Source organism: Mesocricetus auratus, unplaced genomic scaffold, assembly GCF_017639785.1.
Source record: "Mesocricetus auratus isolate SY011 unplaced genomic scaffold, BCM_Maur_2.0 Super-Scaffold_100691, whole genome shotgun sequence".
Classification (NCBI taxonomy): Eukaryota; Metazoa; Chordata; class Mammalia; order Rodentia; family Cricetidae; genus Mesocricetus; species Mesocricetus auratus.
Window position 1 is genome coordinate 8,467,121 of NW_024429267.1, and position 15,428 is coordinate 8,482,548.

Consider the following 15,428-nt stretch of genomic DNA (forward strand, 5'->3'; position numbering starts at 1 on the left):
AAGTAGAGTAAGCGAGCAGATTATTGGCATGTGTTCCTCAATCCATTAATTTTTGCTTTTATCTGTGGCTGTGGTGTGACCAGTTACTTCAAGTTGCTGCCTCCTTGATTGTGGTGGAACTTGACAGAATTATGAACAAAATGAGCCCTTTCTATATCTCTCTAGGTTCTTTTGCAAGAATATTTCATCACAGTGGCCTTCAGTATTTACTGGGACCCTTCCTGTTATGACCAGATATCTCTGTCTCGTCCTTAGCAATGCTGGATAGATAGGTCTTCCCTCATCCACACTCCCTGATTCAGGGTTGGACCAGGGGTTGTTTGGCTGGTCCCGATTGCAGCCCCAAAGACACGAGTTCAGAATAGATGGCTCCTGCAGCACGGGGCTAAGATAGACCACCATAGGATTCTTTCTTATTGTGGCCCTGAGAATTAAGATTATTAATTACATCACTGGGGAGATGGATATATTCTGATCTCTGGGGTTTACTGGCTAGCCAGTCTGGCTGCTAGGTAAATTAGTGAGCTCCAGCCCAGTCAGAGCCCCTGTAACTAAAATAGAGAGAGAGAGGAAGAGAAGAAGGGAGAAAGGGAGGGAGAAAGGGAAGGAGGAAAAGATGGGTAGAAAGAGGAAAAGGAGGAAGAAGAAAGAAAAGAACAAGCAAGGAAAGAAAGAGGTTGCTATTTTGAAGAACAAAGCCTAAGGTTTATCTCTGGCCTCTACATGCTCTAACACATATTTGTATCCAGCTATACATACATACATACATACATACATACATACATACATACACCCACATACACACAAAGCACTTGAATGACTTGGGGTGAACTAGACCAGCAAGGCAGGGGCAGGCACACCTTATTTCCGGAGAGTTCACGGTAACAGCAAAGATGAGAAGTGGGTGGCACTATTCTGCTCACAAGAATGCTGAAAGACTATGCTCCGTCCTAATGATAATATGGCAGCCATGGCAGGAAGGTTCACACAGGAGAGACTGTGTTATGTACAATGGCCACTGGCTTTCTACACTCCAAACCAGTGGTCATTCATGTGTGGTATCTGGGCCTCCTCCTCCAGCAGCAGTACCAAAAGCAGCACCTGGAAAATGAGAATTGGAATCTCCTGTCCCCAACCTACTTGTCCCCAGTGAAGAAGTCTAGGAATGAGACCCAGTACCCTACACGTTAACAGTGCCATTGGGTGATTCGGGTAGATGCTCAAATTAGCAACGGACTGCTCTAAGCAGTGGGAAGGGAGTGCATTGCCAGGAGTGTTTTATGAGGACAAAGAGCCACATTAACTTATTGGGGCTGAAAGGGAGAGACAGAATTGCTTTCTCTCTATAGAAATGCTAGCTCAGTCCCCCAGAAACACTCAGCCAGAGGCTCTGGGGTCCTGCCTGGCTCTTCCCAATTGAGTCCTCCTGACTCATCAGGTAAGTAATCTTGTAGAAACAGCAGCTCATTACCCTCCATCAAATGGGCAGCGAGGAGGCACTTTTCATTTAAGAGCTAGATGATGGAAGAGATTCTCCTTGCACCATCACAGTGGCTGGCAGTGATTTAGACTAAATTCGGGTCTAGAGGACAGCTGAGCTTCAGGATGACTTGTGCAAAGTTGAGACTGAAGTAGCAGCAGGGATGTTGAGCAGGGCACTCGCTCCTCAAATAGCAGGAATTAAATCACCTCTTTTTCAAACCGATCTCTGTACGGTGGGAGATGGAAGGCTGCAGACAGCCCCTCTGCGAGGCTCAAGTGCGAGCACCAGGACTTGGTTGACTAAAAAAGCAAAGCGATCGACAGTCACGGACACCGCCACCCCCAGCCCATGAAATCAGTAATGAAAGTAAATGGAAAAATCAGTAGAGGAGCCAAATGATTCATAAAAATCAATTTAAAGCAGCATGGGACAAGCAAAAAAATCTTAAAATTAAAAAAAAATATAGTAAAGCCAGGGCGTCAGACAATTGGAAATGAAAACAAACATTTTTAAACAAGACTCACTGTAACCTTGGATAACTGTAATGGGGAGGATTTGACCACAAAAAATCCATGGAGAAAATCCAGAGGTGTGCTTTGCCAGGGACACAGCACAAGAACAGAAAGCATATAGGATAGGAGCAATCTCAAGGTTGGCATGAAAATCAAGGGCTTGGGGGTGATGGATGGACAGAATGCAATCCTGATATCCTTGTGTGTTGGAAGTGCCCACTTTCAGGAGGATGCAGGCTGCCCCCTGCTCCTGACCCTGACAGCTGGAGCTGGTGTGGAAGCTGGCAGCGCACACAGTCAATAGGCAATTACAGTAATCGAATCTTGGAGGAAGTGACACAAGAGTAAATAGCAGACTCCCGGTTGGCCTGTGATTAACGTGACAACAACTTGGATGTGGACGCAGAGCCGCCTCCTTACTTGGAGTAAGACTGATAAAAGTGTCCTATCCGCTCTATCCACTCTAGCCACTCTATCCGTGGTGCCCAGACTGTCAGTGTCAGCTTGACTGGGGTTGAAACTTAGGAAGAAAGGAGATGGGGAGGAGGTCTAGAATTGGGGGAGGAAGAAGGATTGGTCTTGCTGCTAAGGCTGATGACCTGAGCTCTATCTCTGATACTCACATGGTGGAAGGAGAGAGCTGAATCCTGAAAGCTGTTCACACACACACACACACACACACACACACACATACACACACACGGTGGGTTGCAACAGGCTTCATAGGTACATTAATTTACTCTGTCCTTTCTAAGCCTCATTTTTTTATTCCTTTCTGACAAGGACATATGTTCATTGGTGTCAGTGTCCTTCTAAACACATTACATTTGAACTTGTAAGTTTCCTGGACCCAGAGCCTCAACTTTCTGAACTCCAGTAAGAATAAGAAACCTACTGGAGCAGTCAGAGGGAAGGGATGAGCAAGCTTAGGGATGTATAAAAGAGATTTACAGGAAGCTAACTGCACACACAGACCCCATGTCACAGTTAGGTCACAGCCAGGGGCATGTAAGAGTCGCTAGTGATGGAGAGATTCCCAGACCGTGATTAGTCCTCACAGGAAGAAAACACTTTGTGTTCTCCTTCCTTTGGGGAACGCAGTGGCAGGGAACTCTGAGACAGGGTTTGTGGGAAAAGATGCTAGGGCACCTTGGAGAGTGGGCACTAACTCTCAGGGTCCTGCAATGCCGTACTTTTGTGGGTCTCTCCAGAGCACCTTACAGACAGGCATTAAGTACTCAGTGAGACAGAGGGTGAGGACCACTTCTCACAATGGACAATAAGATACAGAAAGAAATATCCACTGGGAGAGGGTAAGATAGGCTGGAGCTATGGCTGGAGAGCCTCAGAATACACCAGTAACTGACAGTTTTCCTTCTTTCCTATCACTTGAGAGAACAGCAATACAATAACTTATAGGGAATATACTTGTGATTTAGTATTGATCGCCAACTCAACAGGATCTGGAATCAGTTTGGAGACAAACATCTGCTCATGTGTGAGAGACTTTCTAGACTGGACTAAATGATGGAGTAAGACTTACCCTGAATGTGGTTGGCATCATTCCATAAGCTGGGGTCCCAGAATCAGTTAAAGGAGAAAATGAACTTGACCCAAGAATCTGTTGGCTTTGCTTCTGGACTGGATGCACTGTGACCAGCTGTCTCATGTTCCTGCCACCATGAATTCCATGCTTTGATGACCTGTGCCCTTGAGCTGTGAGCCAAAATAATCTCTTCCTCTTTGTGTTGTTTTTGTGGGGTGTTTTGTTATAGCAACAAGAAAAGTAATACAATATTCACTTTATCCAGAGAAGACTGAAGCACTGCTCTGACAAGTCACTGGCTTATTACACAGGCCAAACGGCCAAAGACAAGCTCAAGTTACAGAAGACAGCCAGCCTGAACTCAAGGCACCTTGATTTACAGATATGGTGGTGGTAGGGGGAAGCCTGAGAAAGAGTTGCATGTCTTTGCCTCCTTAAACATAGGAGAAGTTAAAGTAGGGGATAGTAGAGAGGAAGTATCTAGTGACACTGTGTAACTGTTTGCTCTCAGAATTGGGAAAAAATGATATGGCAAATGGGTCAGTGAACATCACAGGGGACAAAGGCAGTTGCTATATAGCCTGACAACCAAAGTGTAATCCCCAGATCCCATGTAGTAGCAGAGAATAAACTCCTGTAAGTTGTCCTCTGACCTCCACATGTGTACTGTAGAATACTTTCCCCATACATACACCATGAATTCATACACACATACACAAAAATAAATGCATTTGATAATTAAAAAAAAGAATGAGGCCTAACTGCCCAAGGGGGATGTTGACAGGACAGTAGAGTGAAGGATTTCAAGCAGTCAGCTGGGAGGTGTGGCGGAGGCTCCCTGTTCCGTGTCTTCAGCATAACCTCATCCAGACTCCAGGTGCCTAATGATACTTTTCCAGCAGTGACTCCTAGAGTGGCAATCTCTGGGAAAATTGTGAGTTCTGATGTAGGCAGGAACACAGGGGACTGGGGACTCAGAGAGCAAAGATCAGGCTTCTGCTTATACATGGACCATTCAGTAGTTTCAGCCACTGATGCATGGGTACCTCTGTCCCCAGCTTAAAATTAAGGAATCCAAAACTCCACAAGATCTAGTGACTTACCCACAAAGTGGGAATTGGGTCCTGCCAAAATGAGGAATGCCAAAGCTCCTTTTGTCTTCCTTTTAAAGATTCTCTGGTGTGGTTCCTAGGACCCTCAAAATCATCACATTGGAACTTGTCAGGCATGAATGGGCATGGCGGTGTGTGCCTGTTTGTAATCCCAACACTAGAGAGGTAGAGACAGGAGGATGTCTGGGACTCATGAATCAGTCAAGGCTATGGCCTTTAGGTTCAGAATCACCCTGTCTCAAACAACTAAGGTAAAGGGCTGGAGAGATGCTTCAATGGTTAAGAGTGCCTGTTGCTCTTGCAGAGGACAGGAGTTCAGATCTCAGTACCCACATAAGACAGCTTCCACTTGCCTGCAATCCCAGATCCAGGGACCCAAAGCTACCTTCTGGCCTCCACAAACATCCGTATGTAGCTATACACATACATAGACACATAAATAGAAATAAATATTCAAGACATAAAATGCTCTAGATAGGTGATTGAGGAAGATATAAAATGTCAACCCCTGGCCTCCACACACATGCATGCACACTCAAATAGACCCACACCCACAAGCACACATATGCATATGAACACTCGCATAAACATGTATACACATGCACTTATGTATGTCTATATACACAATCACCTATATACATACAAAGAGTTTGTTAAGAATATAAACTCTTAGTCTTCACCTACTAAACAAGAAACTCCAGGGTTGGGGCTGGCACCTGTACTTCAATATGCCTTCTACATAACTCTAATACACACTGAAGCTTGAGGGCCATTGGTATCCCCTACTAAGCCTCTCAGGAGGCCTGCATGGCCTTTCAAGTTTGATGGGACTGTGGCCCATTTCTTGGGAGATAACATACCACTCAACAGCCCGAGGAACCCAAGGGAACAAAACCTGCAGAGCCATGAAATTCAGTCACACAGTTATGAAATGAGGTACCGTTCCAGACCTCAGAGGGACTGATGGGATTCCAAGGGTATGAAGTCAGTGGACCAAATGACAGGCAGCTTGAAAGTTAAGGCCACTGTGTCAAAAGCTTAACTAGGTGGTTCCAACCGTGTCTCACCACTGGGCCACTAGTGTGTCTTCCCTCACTGAAGCCTTGGAAAGTGAGGAGAGTTGGTCTGTGAGCTTCTCATTGTACTACACTCAACTCAGGAAAACTGAATGATGGGCTGAGCTATTGGAGAAGCTGGTGCTGTAATGGGAGGAATTCCAGGCTTTAACTCTCCAGCCTATCATCTCTGAGAAGCCACATCCTCCTTCAGAAGGAAAGGGTGACATGCTTGTGAGTGAGAAATCTCCACTGTTATCTTTGCTGTTTGAACGCTTGTCTCAGTTGGTGGTGCTGTTTGGGGAGGCTTAGGAGATGTGGTCTTACTGGAGGAAGTATGTCAGTAGGGGTGGACCTCAAACCATTCCTAGCTTGCTCTCTCTGCTTGGTGCTCACAGATCAAGATGCTTTCTTCTCCTGCCAACATGTTTGCTTCCTCCTCACCATGATGAACTCTCACCCCTCTGCAACCATAAGCCCAAATAAACCCTTCCTTTGATAAGTTTCCTTGGTCATGGTGTTTTATCACAGCAATAGAAATGTAGTAACAAGTAAGATGTGTAATATATCTTTTGCCAAGTCTGTCATTGAGACACACATTACTTACTTTTCTCTGCTGGAACCAAATATCCAGGACAGCAATATTTAAGGAAGACTTTGTCTTGGTTCATAGTTTAAGGTTACAGATCATTACCATGGTGAAGGCATAGTGGCAGGGGTGTGAGGCAATTGATCACATTGCGCCCAGGATCCAAGCCCATAACATGGTGCTCCCACCTTCAGGATGGGTCTTCCTGCTTCAATTAACTCAATCAGAAGCTCCCACACTTGCCCAGAGGCTTCTTTCCTAGATGATTCTAGATGCTCTCAAGTTGACATTGATATTGCCCAGAGTGAAAGATAATGTTTGATGTAATGCTTTATAAAATGCAACATTTCATCATGTTTTCTCTTCCACTACACCCCGCATATCAAAACCTATGAAGTTCCTTCCCATTTAACTTCCATCTATCTTCTTCTTTGTTTTCTCAATTGTCAAGAAGTGTTAAGGGAAAATCAGATATGTCCTTTATCACACCATTATCTGCTGCCTTCTAGAACACCATATGGTGTGGGACACACCCAAAGCAGGAGCAGATGTTTCAGTCCTTGGATGCTTTAGACCGTTTTCCTTTGGAGGAGTACATCGTTTGGGGTCAGATAGTGGCATTCAGAAATCACAGTGAACCTTTACATATGGCTAAGGGAAGACATCAGAAAGGAAGGGAGTTTGCCAAATTTCCTTTCTTCATTTGTGGAGCCGGAGCTGCAGTGTCTTCCAGTGAGGAATGGGCTCTGCCAGGGAGGCTCTGGAACAGCAGCTGCCATGAGGGAGTCACCAGAGGAGGGTATGCTGGTGTGAGGCAAAAGCACCTGCCAGATATAGCAGCCTCTCCCCTAGGTGCTGACACAGGCCACTCCTTGGTGGCCTGTGTATGTGACTAAAACCATCTCATGGTCTGCAACACTTCATAATTATGTTGTATAACCCAAAAGTCCTTTGGATTAAGAATTAATATGAGAGGTGGAAATTAAACAATCAGGAAACAGCTGCAGTTTGATCGTAATATAGTCATAATATCCAAAAGATAAACAAGACGTTGTAAAAATGCTACCCTTTAGGAAACTAAAGATGCTAAAGAATTAAATATTATAAAAATGAACATTTATTGGGATCCCACTAAGTTCAGTTATTCAAAATGCTTTTCCGAGACATCTTGTTTGTAATTTTAGAAAAGTCTAATGAGGTTGGTACAAGCTTTAGGCCCACTTTAGAGATGAGCATACCAATGCTCAGAGAAGCAGACAACTAGGTGAGGTAATTTGTCCAAAGTAAAGTGAGTGTGACTAAAACCAGTGTTATAGAGCATCTGCAGGGAGTACTCTTTGAAAACTGGGTGACAGGGGTTGAATTAGTTCACCCCTCTGTATGGCATTTTAAAACATCAGTAACAGCAATATAGCAGATCTCAAAAGGTTCTAGCCAGACTTCAAACAAGAAAATGGAGGCTGGAGAGATGGTTTAGCAGTGATGAGCACATGGCTGCTCTTGAAAACCCATTTGGTTTCTAGACCTTATTTGAGCTCCACGACTTTCTGTAACTCCAGCACCAGGGTGATCTGATGTCCTCTTCTGGCCTCCAGGGACAACTGCATGCCCATACATATACCCCCACAGACATACATGCATACACACACAAAATCTTAGAAAAGAGAAAATGAGCATCTCTTTGTTAACTTACCAGACATAAAAGTGACTGTTGATAACTTGGAATAAAAAGGGACTAGGGAAAAGATTCACCCAGTAAACTGTTCTCCACGCAAGCATGAGGATCTGAGTTTAAACCCCAGTATACACATGAAAGCTAGACATGACTGTAATCCCAGCACTGGGGAAGCAGAGACAAGAGAATCCAAGGGGCTTGCAGACTAACTAGTCAGACTGAACAGATGAACTCCACATTCAGTGAGAGATGCTGTCTCAAAAACTGAAATAGAGAGTGATAGAAAAAGACAGTGTCTACCTCTGGCTTACACTCTCTCTCTCTCTCTCTCTCTCTCTCTCTCTCTCTCTCTCTCTCTCTCTCAAAGACATTTATTTTATGACAATTAAAATGAGGATAAGGGATAGCAACAGAAGACCTAAAGTAATTTACTGAAACTGGCTCATGAGTAAATGATGTGGGACTTCCTATAAATCAAGACATGAAGAAAAGATTCTTTCCATTGTTCTCTCTGGCTTAGACAATGAGGAATGCACAGAAACAAGGGAAATTCACTGTTTAGCACTGCATTTTGTAATCAATGTCTGGTCGCTTCAAAAAAAATACTAATGTAAAAGGCTGCCAATGGCAGTAGACACAGAAACATTTTCAGGAAGTTCAACTTACAATTTTTAATACTATGAAGATTTTTTGCAACATATTTTCATCATATTTAACCTTTATCCTAACATTTCCTCTCAGATCATCAACACCCTCTTCATGTTCTCTCTTTCTCTGTCTGTCTGTCTGTCTGTCTGTCTGTCTATCTATCTATCTATCTATCTATCTATCTGTCTGTCTACCTATCTCCCTAAGTCGTGTCCAATTTGAACTTCTCATATGATTTTTGGAATGTGCCCATCCCCTGTAGTGTGGTGGTCAACTTGCTAGGGTCATACCTTTAATGAGAACTGGTTCTTCCTCTTCCAGAAGTCATCAATTGCCAAAAGCTCCTCAGCTGAAGTTAAGATTTTGTGTCTGCCTCTCATCTGGATGTCAGGGTTTTGTCTGGCTTGAGCTTGTGCATGTTGTTACAGGTGCTGTGAGTTCCTATGTGCAACCTCCAGACTGTGTTCACTGTATCTTTATAACTATCGGCCACCTCTGGCTCTTACACTCTTTTCAGTTCCTCCTCTGAAATCATCCCTGAGTCTTGGGAAGAGGGAATTGAGATGTACAATTTTGCTGCCTTAATAGATGGAGTCTACTTAAAGAGTTAATATTTACTGTCACCAATATAGGGCACCATAGAGCCTTTTTCTTGGGGGTTGGGAGTTTTAGACCTAAGTTTTCTTCAAAGCCGTACCCTCTTCTGGCTACCTATATCTAAGAAGAGAAGGAACTCCCTAATAGTGTTTCATTCTCTGAGAAAGGTGCACATGAGAGCGAGTCTAGGAAAATATGTGCTCAGAAAACACAACCCAAATATCATCAAAAGGGAAGAGAAAAGGAAGGGGGGAGGAGAGGAGAGGGGAGGGAAGGGGAGGGGACAAGAGAGGAGGGAAGGGGAGGGGAGGGAGAGGAGGGGAAATGGGGACACATGGAGGCAGATTGGGTTGAAATTCAACTGAGCAACTGCCTGTGACCCCACTTAGGGCTGCTAGGTAGGAAAGGATCTCCCCTTGGTTTCTTTAGCTCCAAGGAACAAAAGTATTATGAACAAATGGAAGCTACCCCTCCACACTGATTCCAACATGAAAGGCAGTAGTCATCCTGCTCAGAATTAGAGTCCTTGGGTGATATTCTGAAAAGTTAACTCAAGTTCATTTCCATGACTGTGACATGTCTGAGAGTCTAAGATGGAATATAAAAAACCCAAACATTGGGAGGAAACAGAAGCAGAAATTTCTTGCCCTTCTGTTAAGTCCTTGGGAAATGGAAATGGTGTGGAAAGACAGAGCTCTGCCACCAGATGCCTGGGGTTCAAGTCCAGCTGTTCCATATGGTGAAGATGATGAGTACCTTTCTCTTGGCATTGGTGCTGGCTGTTTTCCATTTACTAGTCCCTCTCACTCAGCACCATGAGTCTATTTCAGTGGACTCTTTACTGTGCTCAGAATCCAGGAAGATGAGAGGTTCATTGGCTCTCCTGCCCTCTTAGTTCCTTTGCAACTCATCCAACTGTAGGCAGAAGTTTCTGTCCCACAAGCTGCTCCCAAGTTACCACATGGGAGTGTAATATTAATTACAAATCTTCAGCCAATAGCTCAGGCTTGTTACTACCTAACTCTTACATTTTAATTAACCCTTATTTCTTATATTCCTCCTGCCATGTTGTTGTACCATACTTTAACATGGGACATTCATCTTGCTTCTTTCTGCATCTCCCTTCACTCATCTGACTCTGCCCTTCTTCCCAGTATTTTTTTTTTGCTCTCCCCCTAACCTTATACTGTTGAGCTATTGGGAAGTCAGCTTCTTTAAACCAATCACAGTGACATATATTCACACAGTGTAAAGGAATATTCCACAGCAAACAGATCATGGCAAAAAAGGGGGACAGAGTACCTTCCCACACTTCATCCTCAGTGAGGCATTCACCTTGGAAGCATCTGTAGCCCTCAGAAGTTTTGACTTCTGGAGGTAGCAGCCTTCCTCCCAAGACATAGTCCATATCTGTGTAATCAGAGAAAACCAATGCCTCCCACTGCCTTTTCCAGTTGCTGGTAGCTTATTGCCATTGCACCATACCTAGCTGGTTGGCTTGACCAGGAATAAATACCTCTTTGGTTAAACCCTCCTCACTTTTTTACAAACTGGTAAATATGATCATTGCTCTCTGTCAGGGACCCTAATGAATACTAGGTTTACAGGGAAGATGGGCAGTCCTTTACACATAGTGAGCACTCAATAAATGTTAAGCATTATTATAAGCAGCAACAATAGTCATGATAATAACAGCATTAGTATGAATCCCAGAGGGAATAAGTAAGGTTTTTTCATGTGTGAGCCATCCCAGAATATTCCATCCTGTCTGTTTAACCATTGAGTTTTCTTACAGGAGAAAATTAGATAGAAACATCAATTTCACTTGAGAAGACTAATTAACAACAATACTACTACTAATAAAACTGATGATTCTGAAAGGAAAAGGAAGTCCAGCATGCATTTGGACACCCACACTAAAATGGGGTCTATCGGTAGCATGGTGATGGGTGACATTGGGAAAGGTCACAGAGGAGTGCCCTGGGGCAGTGAGTGGGTGAGAGGAACCATTCCAAACTCCGAGCAGGAATGGACTCCTTAGGCAGCCAACCTTGTTCATTATGGGATGTGATAGTCTGAACCTAACCTTCACTGTAGTAGGTCTCTTGTAAATTAGACTTTTGATGGGAGACAGAAAAGCGCAACTGCTGACACCTTGGAACGAAACCAGAGGCATCATTGTGTAGCAAGCACAGGACCGGAAAGCTTTCTACTCCTGGCATGTGCGGGAGAGCCTCTAGTGGTGTGAGATGGTGTTGGATGAACAGTGCCGCCCTGGAGGTGCCTCCCCATCACTGCAGGTGTGGAAATACACAAAGCCCAGTGTCTCTAAGGGGTGTGGTAATCAGGCTGCAGGGGGAAAACAGATGGCTAGGTTAGAATAAGCAATGTAATAGATCTTACCCCACTGCGGAGCAGGGAGTTTGAAGAACAAAGAGACTGTTTACAAAGGTGTGTGTAGGCTGTAAAGACGCAGCGGTATGTGACAGTCAGCTCAACTGTCTTATGCACAACTGTTTGTGCAGAGTTCTGCCCAGTTCTGTCTTGAGTGACCACATGGGTAGCTTGAACTTGGCCATGGTAGGAACAGTCTGGAAAACATCATAGGGATAGGCAACAGTACAGATGCAGCTTTCATTGTCTTTTTTGTTTTAGCTGGTGGTGGAGCAGTCCTCCAGGTATATTCCTTGAAGCGTCATCCTAGGGCTCTGTGTAGCAGGCGCTATTACCACTCTTAGGAAAAGAGGAACTAGAGAAGCCAGCATTTTCCAGAATTTTCAGCCAGGAGGACAGGGCCTTGTTGTGGAACTGAAATCTGCCATAGGGAAACTGATAGGACCCGTGGTAACTCCCCAAAAAGGGAATCAGAAAACCAAAGGTTTACCAGACTTTATGCCTATGGTGCTTGCCATAGGCCAAACTTAAAGAGAAGCCAGTAGGGAGAATTCACACAGTTCTACTTCCTGGGTCTCAAGGGGAATTCATAGATAACAGCAAGTCCTACACTAGAGAAATATCAATGCAAATGTTGGCCTTCTGAATTCTGCATCCTTCTCTTGGGACTCTATGATCAGCGACAGCAGGCTTTATGCAAAGCCTAAGAGTCCAGGCAGGTGTCTAGGTGTTTGAGGGAAAGGCAGGACACCATGGACTATGGGGAAGGAAAACCAGTTTTCCTGCCTGGATCTGGTGCAGCCCAGCCCAGTGTCTATTAGGAATTTCACCAAGCACTCCAACCCCCACAAGCTCTAGAAACACAGCCCTTGAAGCCCTTGGAATTCATAATGAATCTCTGTTCTTTGGCTTCTGTTATTTAGCACATTTCAGACTAGAGGGGAAACATAAACATTTCCATGCCACATCTAATACAATTATAAGGTCATTACACATTCTGTAGCACAAAGCAGCTGCTCCAAGGATCCTTATTAGAACTGAGCAGAGCTTTATTTGTTTGGGACCAAAAAAATCATTTAAATTATGATTTAATGAGACTGTTAAATGTTCATCACCAAGTGACTACTTATTAAAACTGCATGGGGCTTGGCTAGCTGGGATCCTGAAAGGTTAAGTGAACTTCCTACTCCTGCCTTACATAGACAGACAGATAGACAGACAGACAGACAGACACACACACACACACAGAGAGAGAGAGAGAAATGTATACATTTCTATCTAAACCCTATTTACCTCCTATTTTAAAATGGCCTTATAAATATAAATAGACGTCTAAATTTTTATGGCTTAGGTGACTTGTTTGTCAAATATACAAGGCATCTCAGGAACTAGGAGATGATAAAATACTTGCTTCCAAGCATGATGGCCTGAGGTTTGTTCCTCAGCATCAATGGGACAAGCTGAGTTTGATGTTATACACCTGCGATCTCAATTCTGTAGAGGCAGAGAGATTGGTGGGTCCTAAGACTTGTTGACAGTATAATCAAATAGGCAATCCCCAGATTTAGTGAGACTTTGTCTCAAAAAAAAATAAGATGGAAAGTTAGCCCCTGGCCTTCACACACATATAGGCACATGTACACAATCACATAAACCACCCCCCCCACATACACAAACAATACCTTGGATTCTAGAGCTGAGTGTGGCAGTGCATGCCTATAAGGCCAGCACTTAGGAGACAGAGGCAGGAGGATCAAAACAGTTCAAGTTTATCCTCAGTGACATAGCAAGTTCAAGGCTAATCTAGACTATAGGAGACTCTCTTACAACTCCCGTTCTCTCCAAAGGTGAGGGAAGTATTGGATGAACCTTGAACTAGTGTCTGCAATCTGCAGCAGGTCCTCTGGGTTGCAGGCTTGCCACAGAGGGGGGCTATAAACCCCAGAGGGATGTATACTAAGAGATGGATTGGGATTACAGTTCACCAAAAGAGAAACTGTATCCGGCCCAGTATTTCAGGTTCTGGCGTGGCTTACATTCTATCACACTGGGTTAAGAATTGCTCTGTGTTACCCTGTTTCCTGGGTGAGGGGTGAAAGTGAAGGGAGGATTTTATCTGATGACCTACCAGCGATCTGATCCAGATGTGTCATTTTGTCAGCCCGCAAGACTGTAGCAGTTAATCCGCCAGGCATTTATAATAATTGCTGTATCCTGCTGCAGCCGTACTGTGACACAGTGTATCCCTGGAATTCATAAGTAGGTTGTTTAAATGCAAAATAATTATTAAGCACTCATTCTTGGAATTCATCCTGAGATAAGTAGCCCTTAAGAAAATGTCTAATACAAAATGACATTTGGGTTTTAGAATATATAACCTTTTGTATTAATGGTCTCCCAAGGTGTTTTACATAGTAATTGGATGGTAGTGTGGTGAGTATTTCGGTAAGTGAAATGGCTCTTGGGACCCAAGTGGAAGTTTAGCTATTCTTGGATTTCAAGTTCGGGTTCATTGACTATGGGGAGGTGAGGTGGCATGCCAGGCTGTTTTAAAGTAGCCCAGGGCCCTCTGGGAGCTGTATTGAAAATGTCAGGACTCAGAAGGGGCATTGGAGGTAAAGGAACAACTCTCCTCTGTGTTGTACAAGGAACCCCAATACCAAAATGAGTTGGAGGTTTGGGAGAGGCTGGGACCCACAAGACTTTCCCCAAGGAACCTCATTACCAAAGTGAGTGACATGCTTAGGCAAGTCTGGAATCCAGAGCACTTGTTGCAGACAGGAGCTCAAGGCTAACATGCCAGATCCCCCAGGTACTAGCTGGGGAGCTGAGAGCAAGTGGATTAACATTGCCTGGGTTTGCATTTCCCTGTTTGAAAAATAAGAAATCCTATCTTTTAGGACTGGGACAGGAAATAAAAGTAAAGCACCAAATATGGCTGCCAGAACATAGTAGGTGCTTTATAAATAGCAGCAACTGTAAAGCTCAATGGCTGGAGTTCCTTCCTGACAGCAATTTTTTAGTATTGATCTGCATCACTCAGCAGATTAATGTTCTGTTTTATGATTACAAGTTATAATTAGACAAAGATGACTCACCCAACTTCCCATGTTCAATTCTCAGCACTCCGGTAGCACATCAAGAAACAAATCACAAATCAAAATGCAATTAGATGCTGACTAGATGCTAAACAGAAAGTTCATGATTTATTGTCTCATAGGATATCATATTGTACAAGTAAATCGATCTCATGTCATTGCTGAGACTGGATCTCTGATGAGGATAAAGAAGATTAATGCAATGTTAATGTGACACATTGGGTGGGAGAATGCCATAAATCACGATGGATGGGGTATCAAAAAGCAGGACCCACCAGCAGCAAGCAGAGAAACTACTACTTCATCTAGGTGACCATGTAACAAAGTCAGCTCTTGGTGTGTTAAACATGCAAACAAGCATATTTTCATATAGATCACTACCACCCAACTTTGATAAGTTCATATTGATTCTTTCCGGAAAAAAGCAAGAATGATTATTAATGTTACCAAAGAAGTCACAAGCAGTGAATTCTTTGAAATGCATCTCCCTGGTGTGAGTGGAATATGATTTAACTCATTTTGAAATCAATTTACAAGTAAAATTTTCAGGAACACATCTGCTAGGTAAAACCGAGTCTGCCAGTATCCAGCAATGAAAGTGACAGTTGTATGCTCACTTTTTTAAAATGGATAAAAATTATGTGAATAGGGAACATAATTATATACTTTAGAAAGAGCATGTAAGTATTTTAAACCTGGACTTTTAAAAGAATCACATT